The following is a 9042-nucleotide window of genomic DNA, read 5'->3' as shown; positions in this document are numbered from 1 at the left end:
AAGCGCTAGTGCCACGTTAGTATTTGCAACTGGCGGTATGTAAACAGTTGTTATTGCTACCACAGTGAACTCCCGTGGAAGATAGATAGGCCTGCATTTGACAGTCAAATATTCTATGTCCGGAGAACAGTGCCTGTCTATGGTCATTGTGTTAGTGCACCAGCTGTTATTTACGTATATGACCAATAACAAAGAGTCTCATGCTTGGGGTCAAAGGTCCTCATGGAACATCGTTCTGATTGGTCGCACACTGACATGCTGCTTTCAGGAACCGTTGGAAACCATAACAATAATCTCCATATTATAAAACCGTACCATTGAACAATAATGGGGCAAAGTGGCCGTTCAAAGTCTGTGAAACATATAGACATACTTATCATATCAAGAATATAACATATAAAACACAGTTTGCCATGACATGGGCTTCATCCAAACAAGTTTTTTAGGTTGAGCCCATCCTATTAGTCCATGAAGAGTCTTCATAATAACATAAATTGTCCCAATAACTGGGTTAAGAAACGTCAAATCAAAACTGGGCTTCAAATTGTAAACGATAAGAACTGTGTACAGTTTATAACAATCCTCTCATTAGAGAGGATTGTTATAAACATTAGATTACAATCTCACCTAATGGCCCCTGAAGCCTCCCTCCAGCACAGGGTTAGGGTTAGGGGGGTTAGGGTTAGGGGTTAGGGGAAATCAAATTTGGTAGTCCGGTCCCCGAAGGGGGCCGGGCTCCAGTGCACAGACCACACCTGTTCCCATTTCGGGTGTCCAGGTACCCCACAGTGCTCCTCAGATGGCAATTGAGGTGAGCAGCGATGAGGGGATTGTGGCCCGAATTAAACCTCATATCAGGGCCGCTGGGGTTAAGTTTAGGGCCAGTTTCAAGGATGGGGGGGATACCCCATTAGGTCTCAGAATGGTTAGGTTTAGGGCCAGGTTTGTCTCTTACATAGGGGTCACTAAGGTTAGGTTTAGGGCAGGGTTAGGGTTAGGGGAAATCAAGTTTGGGACATAATGAATTGTTTTTATCACTTTCCTTCTAGGGCATTGCAGTGAGGGGTCCCGGAGGCACCCAAGCGAGTGATCAGGCGGCACGGGCCGGTTAGGGGAAATCAAGTTTGGGAGCTCGGTCCCCGAAGGGGGCCGGGCTCCAGTGCACAGTCCATACCTGCTCTCACTTCAGGTGTCCAGGACTCCCCCAGCATGACCAGAAAGAGGTTTAAAATTAAACCCTGTGGATGGGGTTAGAGAGGTGAGGGGAGGAAAGATAAGGAAAAATAATGGGGGGTTAGGATTAGGGTCCAAATTGAATAAATCCTAGGGTCCACTGAGGTTAGGTTTAGGGCCCATTTGAGGGGTGGGGGGATAACTAAGTCCTCCTATCCAATTAAGGGTTAAAGCGGTTAGGTTTAGAGCCAGAATTGAGTTTTGCATAGGGTCCGCTGAGGTTAGGTTTAGGGCCAGTTTCGGGGGTAGGATGCTCCCCAGTTAGATTTGGGAAGAAGCTGAGATGTGCAGAATCAGGGGCAGTAGTAGTAATTAATGTCCACCTCGAATTCACCTGGCAGGATGTCACATAAATAATACACCAACAGGCAGCATGACCATAATAAAGATTAGGATGAACAACAATAACAGCAGAACAGTAATCAGAAGTGTCTATATACATTTGTGGGAGTGTATGCCCTTTTTAAGCAAATATTTTTTTCACTTTATATAAAAGGAGAGTTTTTTCAAAAAATCCTGGGGTGTACAGTTACTGTGCAAAGCTTACCATCCCCAGTTGGATCACCTATAATCCAGTCAACCCGCTTTTTTTGTTTTCTGGGGCCTCCTGTTAGAGTGTCCGGCTGTTGAATCAGTGAGGCTGATGAAGAAGGAGGAGACGAGGAGGAAGAAGAAGAGGAAGATTCCTCAGCTCTCTTCAGCTGGAGACGAGTTTGAACACAGGATTTAAATTTTTCCTGGTTATTGCGTGGCAGAACAGAGTGGGAAGCTGCAGGGGATCTGGGCAAAAATGTTGCTTTCTCCCTCCTGGTTTTGGTGGGGGTAGATTCCCCCTGTATGGGATCCATCACCTCAGCGTCCACACCTGTCAAAGGCTGCAGAGGCTGTGTGGATGGAGGTGACCTCTCTCTGCTGGGATCCGTTGTAGTCGCCGTCGTAACCATGGTTACCGTGCTTGTCGCAGGTGGAGTGTGGACCTGTGTCGTGTCAGCCACGGTATGGCCAGTGTCAGGTTGTGGCGTGGTGGATCGCGTGCGTGGAGGAGTCGGCTGCTGTAATCCAATTAAGGGCTCAGCCGGAACAGGCTGTACGAAGTTATCACCCACCTCACTTTGTTTCGTAGGCTTGATGGTCGTGTTGCCCCGTTCTGTGGGTCTGGTGGATTCTGCCAGGTCTGCCTGCTGAGCCACAATGACGGCACGGGTCTGCTCCAATGTCTCGGGCTGAAGGCGGCGGCCCAAATTCCTCCTGGCCCAGGATGACGCCACTTCAAAGGGGCCTCTCCATTCCTGGTCAGGAAACTCAAACAGGCTTTTAACTAGAGCCAAAGCATTTTCCTCATAATGTGAGCGGAGGATTGAAATGGCTGTATCGGCCCAGTTTTTAGCATTGTCTTCAATAAGAGTCTGTGTCCGTTTGCTGGGGACCGCTGGCTTAATCACAGTCATTAAGTCCTGGGCTATTTTGTTCAAAGAGGGCGGATATGCGTCCTTTGAAACATTTTTAAAATGGTGTATGGGCAGAAATTTGTGCCATCAGAAACTGAATTTGAATAAGTTAAATTTGAATTTGAATTACTCGGATTGAATCTGAATTGTAACTTGAATGAAAGCTTTTGAAAACTGAATTTGAATTAGTTTAATTTGAAATTTAATTTATGGTTTGAAAATGAATTGATTTGCTTTGAAACTGCATTTTATCCTTTAAAAATTCAGCTCTCTAATAATTTCACATTCACTTCTCACCATTCAGTTTCAGATCTACAATTCCAGTTCCAAAATTCAGTTTTTTGGGACTTACATCCGGTTCCGGTTCAAGCGCAGATTAATAGAACTACAGACTGATAGCGTTACTGACGGGAATCTATAGCGTCTTGAGCTGAATTAAGACTTCAGAAGTCATTCGTCATGTCGAATGACCAGCGGATAAACTCTCAGGTTGGTAATAAATGTATTACATGTATAAGAACAAGCATCATGTTAACAAATGATAGCCGTACAGTAACTTTTATGCATATTGTAGCTGCTAGCTAAAAACGCTAAAACGCTAATTTAGCGTAGTTTGCCCTGGATTTAGCTTTGACAAACAAATATGATCGACTGTTTCTAGTAGAATTCCAAAGTTGTCATCTTGTACCCTGTCAGAGCCCTGTATGCTTGCAGAGACCCCTACAGTAAGGAAACATGCAAAACGCTGTCCAAACCTTTGTATTTGAGCTTTATTTATGCCTTACACAGCATCCCAACTCTTTAGCTAACTTAATAACTTTAGCTAAGGTGAATAGTTAGTCTTATTCATTAGTGCAGCATTACTGGATCACCTCTGTTTGAAGTGATATAATATGATATACAACTATCACTGAAACAGCAAACTTTGTAAATAAACAAACACTTCTCATTCTCTAAACGTTTGGCCACAGCTGTAAATTACACTATCAGTGCTTGTTCACTCTTGACAATAATTACATTTCTAAATTCTCTTTGTGCATTTACAGGTAAACAATATCTAATATTTTATCTAAATGACTGCTTTGTCTTTGAAAAGGTGAAGAGCCTGAGGCCGGTGACAGTCCAGTTCTACTCCAAGTACATCCTTACGGTGGCTCACAGGACAAGGCGACATTCCTGTCCTGCCAGAAGAGAAGAGAAACTTCAGAGTCTTCATGAAGTTCAACCACACCTGTCATATGGAATATGACAGGGGTCTCAAACTCCAGTCCTCGAGGGCCGGTGTCATGCAACTTTTCCATGCCCTCGATAACTGGAGTTTGAGACCCCTGCCGTATGGTGTTCATGCAGTTTTCTACCCCACAGTTACAGCATGTCTGACTGCCTGTTCAGCATATGCAAAAATATATGATGAGTTTAAGCATGTGATGACAAAGGCCTTCCATTATGGTGTTTGTCATCACATGTCACAGACATCTGGATGATCATTTGGAATAAACAAAAAAACAAAAAACTTGTTACTTCATCTTTTATCTTTATTATTATTATTGTTCTTATTTTACATTTTTCATTGTTAGGCATTGGGTTTATTTGTTGTAGTCCTTTCCAGCTTCTTTCCCTCTTCCATGTTACTGTGTCAGCATCTATTTGGGGTTGGGAGTGGAACAGGAAGTAAGGAACAGAAAGTGCCATTTAAACCAGGAGAGGTTCTTATATTTCAGAAGAAGGGATTAATTCAAAAGAAATGACCTCAATGCCATATTTTATTTAGGAACCCTAGAGAGCACTTTGCAAAATAACACATTCTTATAATTTCACCCTCAGATGAGCCAAGCTACGACTGTCAGGGAAGGTGATGTAGGTACAGAGCATGTGAGAGTGGTTAAGTTAATGTCTCTTGTCTAGATGAAGGCACAGGAGGGATCAATGGCGCGGCGTAGAGATTCAGTATCTTCAGTCTTCAGTGGACACTCCATTTCTGGCACAAAACACCTGTAAAAGATGGTCGATTTAGGAGGTGACCCGACAACTTCAGCCTGTCAAACATAGCAATGGAGCAGTATGTTTAAAAAAAAAAAATCTAATTAAGCATGCACTCAGTACCCTAAGAATTATTATGATAGTTAAACACAGTGATAGTTGTATATCATATTATATTACTTCAAACAGAGGTGATCCAGTAACGCTGCACTAATGAATAAGACTAACTATTCACTTTAGCTAAAGTTATTAAGTTAGCTAAAGAGTTGGGATGCTGTGTAAGACATAAATAAAGCTCAAATACAAAGGTTTGGACAGCGTTTTGCATGTTTCCCTACTGTAGGGGTCTCTGCAAGCATACAGGGCTCTGACAGGTACAAGATGACAACTTTGGAATTCTACTAGAAACAGTCGATCATATTTGTTTGTCAAAGCTGAAATCAGGGCAAACTACGCTAAATTAGCGTTTTTAGCTAACAGCTACAATAAGCATAAAGGTTACTGTACGGCTATCATTTGTTAACATGATGCTTGTTCTTATACATGTAATACATTTATTACCAACCTGAGAGTTTATCCGCTGGTCATTCGACATGACGAATGACTTCTGAAGTCTTAATTCAGCTCAAGACGCTGTAGATTCCGTCAGTAACGCTATCAGTCTGTAGTTCTATTAATCTGCGCTTGAACCGGAACCGGATGTAAGTCCCAAAAAACTGAATGGTGAGAAGTGAATGTGAAATTATTCGAGAGCTGAATTTTTAAAGGATAAAATGCAGTTTCAAAGCAAATCAATTCATTTTCAAACCATAAATTCAATTTCAAATTAAACTAATTCAAATTCAGTTTTCAAAAGCTTTCATTCAAGTTACAATTCAGATTCAATCCGAGTAATTCAAATTCAACTTATTCAAATTCAGTTTCTGATGGCACAGATTTCTGCCCATACAATTACCACTATAAGAATGTTTTCATTAATACACATACACAATTGACAACAGCATCGCTCACAAGCACCTACAACCAGCTTGGGAGTATTTTCCTTTGCTGAGGCATGCGCTGTGCAGCGATTTGGAACCTTAACAGTTGCAGTTGCGGTATTTGTCCACCAGGTGGCTCCAACTAGTCACAAAGCACATCAATTTTGAGGAAATTCATTAAGCTATTTTCTAACTCTGTTACATCGGCTTGATGCGTACTTCGAATTGGAACAGTACTTGGTCTCCGACTGATGACGTATCACGAGTACACGAGAACGCAAGTACGCACAAGTATGCATATTGAGAAACGCCCAGGGTATGCAAGCTTGAAGTACGCATTTTATATTGCTGCCTCTGTTCGGTGGTGTCGAGCCAAACGGACTTTAACGTGTGTTTGAACGAGCTGACGGTTCACTCGTTAAGCTGAAAGAAAGATGCTTTAATCACAGGAGTCACACGTGTCCACTGGACCATCTGGAACTCTTCTTGTTTAGCACTCGTAATAACACAAACACTAAATCCTCCTTCTCTTGTGCTGTTTTGTAGCAGTGTGTACACCTGAGACTGTCACCTGTCTGTCTGTCCTGCACTCTCTCTCTGTTTCTTTCTCTCCGATTGTGGAATAAAAGTATGAACATGTATTTATAAGTTACACTTGTGTTTGAATCCTGCAGCTTATCACACATTTGATTTGCATGTGTGACGACTGCAAGTGTCCAGAGTGAGGACAGACTGAGGGACCCACTGCTGCACATCATCTGTGAGGCTTTGCACCCCTGATGATCCACCAGGACAAACTCAGCAGTGTGTGAGGAAGAGGAGGAGGAAGAGCCAGCAGCAGCTGACAGATGGAGAGAATAGACAGACTGTTCCCTGTTTGTGAAGGACTGCTAGGAAAGTTTAACATAACTAATTGTCTGTCCTGAATCAGTCTTATTAGGTAATGTTCAAATAATGTTATCATCCCAGTGTTTCCAGTGTGGGAGAAAGTACTCAGGGCCTTCAAGTTACACACTATGAAAGGCAGCAACAAGTTTAATGTTCAGAAACCTAAAGTATGTATCAGCAGCAGAATGGAGCTAAAAATAAATGTTTGTTTCAGTTCTATGAAGCTTTGAGTATTTTGGATTAGTAGCACTGCTGTGCAGAGGTGGGTCGAGTATCCAAAAATTGTACTCAAGTAAGAGTATCATTACTTTAAAAAATTATTACTCAAGTAAAAGTAAAAAGTAGTCGTCAAAAAAGTTACTCAAGTAAGAGTAAAAAAGTACTTGGTGAAAAGGCTACTCAAGTACTGAGTAAGTAGCGAGTAACTGTTTGAAATGTCCGATTTATTTTATAAATAAATGCTATCAGACAATCGAAAATAAATAAACATACAAATTTTAGTATTTTCAAAAGGAATATATGTAAAAAGATTCACAAAATAAGGCACAACGATTCTAATTTCAAGATTTCAGTTTTTTACAACGTAAAGCTTTTTCAAGCAAAACCCACAGTAAATATATTCGCATTTACAGCAGCCTCAGAGAAAACATTAGAACGAGGCAACTTCAACATAACAGATTACAGCTGATGCGCCAGAATGTCATACTAGGGCTGGTTCTTTTAAATACAAGGAGGGATTAAGTAAATCAGAAACAAATGACACAGAGATGCAACAGGTATAATCAGGAAAAGTTTATTCCCAAGGCGGACAGCAGGAATTAAAAAAAACAAAACAAAACATCTTTGCTAAAATTCCACAGGAATAGAAATTCAAACAAAACTTATTTTGTATACTAAAATACCCTGAAGTATAGACAGTGGATTAACACAATGTATTATGTAAGAATGTAAAAACTACACTCACAAATAAACACTGAAATCAGAGTAAAACTAATTATAAAAGACAAATACAAATTCCCACTATGTGGATGTACATATGTGTATGGCTCACTTTACCATAAATTGTTTCTTCAGTCAGTGAAATGGTGCTTCAGCTTCAGCAGCAGTTGGCTCTCAAGGTTCTTGCTGTGAAGCTGTGACCGTTTGGCAGTGAACAGGAGTCCTGCATGACTAAAAAGTCTCTCACAGGCTGCAGATGCAGGAAGAGCTGTATTGACTTTGATCGACAGCTTCTTGATGTGAGGAAAGCCATGCAATAGCTCCACACCTCCAGTGAATGGACATGAAAGGTACCTCTCCAGTTCCTCTGCTACTGGCTCTCCTGACCCCATGGATCCATCATCTTCATCGAATAGGCCGCCGTTTGTCCTGGCCTCATCCAGCTCTGTGTCTAGGTGATGTCTGATGAAGTGGAGACCTGTAGAAAGATGTAAGGTTTTCAAAAGAATTAGGTCTGGTCATTATAGTGCTGTATACACTGCCAAGCTGCAGATGTTTGTTTGGAGGAAGCCTCCAAAAGATGGCCATACACTGTGCGATTTTTGGCCCATTTTGAGACGATTTTTCAATCGCGCAACCGTTTTGGGGATCGGCCGTGTTTTGCCTTAATCGTGTGTGCATCGTGTAGTATACATGGGGTAACGAAAAGCAGTTAACACCTCACGACCAGCTCCCAATCATCAATCGTATGGTCGCATGATAATCAAACCAGTTTGAAATCCTGTTGCCTCTCACACTGCGCAGCACAAACACAGAAATGAAAGAAAAGGTGGAGTGGCACGGCAGTGCAGCGTGTGATCTGGACAAAAGAGATGGAGGCACAACTTGGAGGATGAGGCAAGCTCATCCGAGTACGTAAGCGTAGAGCTGCCACCCAGGCAAAAGAAAAATAGAGCTATATCACGTTATAACGTTAACAGTTTATTGTTCTAACAATATACCTTTCACGTTCGAACAATATAATATTTATATTCTACGAACATGATAATTATGTATATTGTAATAACGTGATATTATATTGTTCAAACATGAACAGTATATTGTTAGAAAAACATACTTTTCACGTTATAAGGTGATATAGCTCTATTTTTCTTTTCTACGCTTACGTATCCGAGGCTTTTCAATGTGGCCTCACAAAATTATCACGACTACAACAACCATGAAGAGTTGGATGGACATTGCTGCTCAATCACAGCTGCCTGGTCAATGTTTTTCATTAGTAATTTAGCAAAGTTGATGGTGTGTGTGTCTGTGTGAGTGAAAGACAGAGAGGGAGAGCGAGGGACAGATTTTGTATAAGCTTCATGTTATGGACGCACAGTTTGAGCCCTCAGGTCGCATCAGAGCATCAGGCCGTATAGTGTGAGACCCTGCATCGTGACCTATGAACTTCTAACCTCTGCGATTTAATTGTACAGTTTGAGCAGGAGCGGAATAACGTGACTGAAAAAAATCGCACAGTGTTTGCTCAGCTTAATGCAGACTGTTTAAACTAAACAAGCTGCTGTTTCACA

At 41.5% G+C, this 9042-nt stretch overlaps 1 long non-coding RNA gene across 1 annotated transcript in view; it reads right to left on the bottom strand.

Moving 5' to 3' along the window:
• Positions 1–7306: 7306 nt before the first annotated feature.
• The window catches only part of LOC109195181 (uncharacterized), a 2627-nt gene continuing 891 nt past the window's right edge, over positions 7307–9042 (bottom strand). The window contains exon 2 of the long non-coding RNA XR_002056885.2: positions 7307–7946. This is a non-coding gene — a long non-coding RNA (uncharacterized LOC109195181). The remainder of the gene's footprint in view (positions 7947–9042) is intronic.

This window comes from Oreochromis niloticus, linkage group LG2, assembly GCF_001858045.2.
Source record: "Oreochromis niloticus isolate F11D_XX linkage group LG2, O_niloticus_UMD_NMBU, whole genome shotgun sequence".
In the NCBI taxonomy this organism is placed as follows: domain Eukaryota; kingdom Metazoa; phylum Chordata; class Actinopteri; order Cichliformes; family Cichlidae; genus Oreochromis; species Oreochromis niloticus.
Note: the sequence above shows the minus strand (reverse complement) of the source record. Positions and strands in the feature narration are given on the sequence as shown.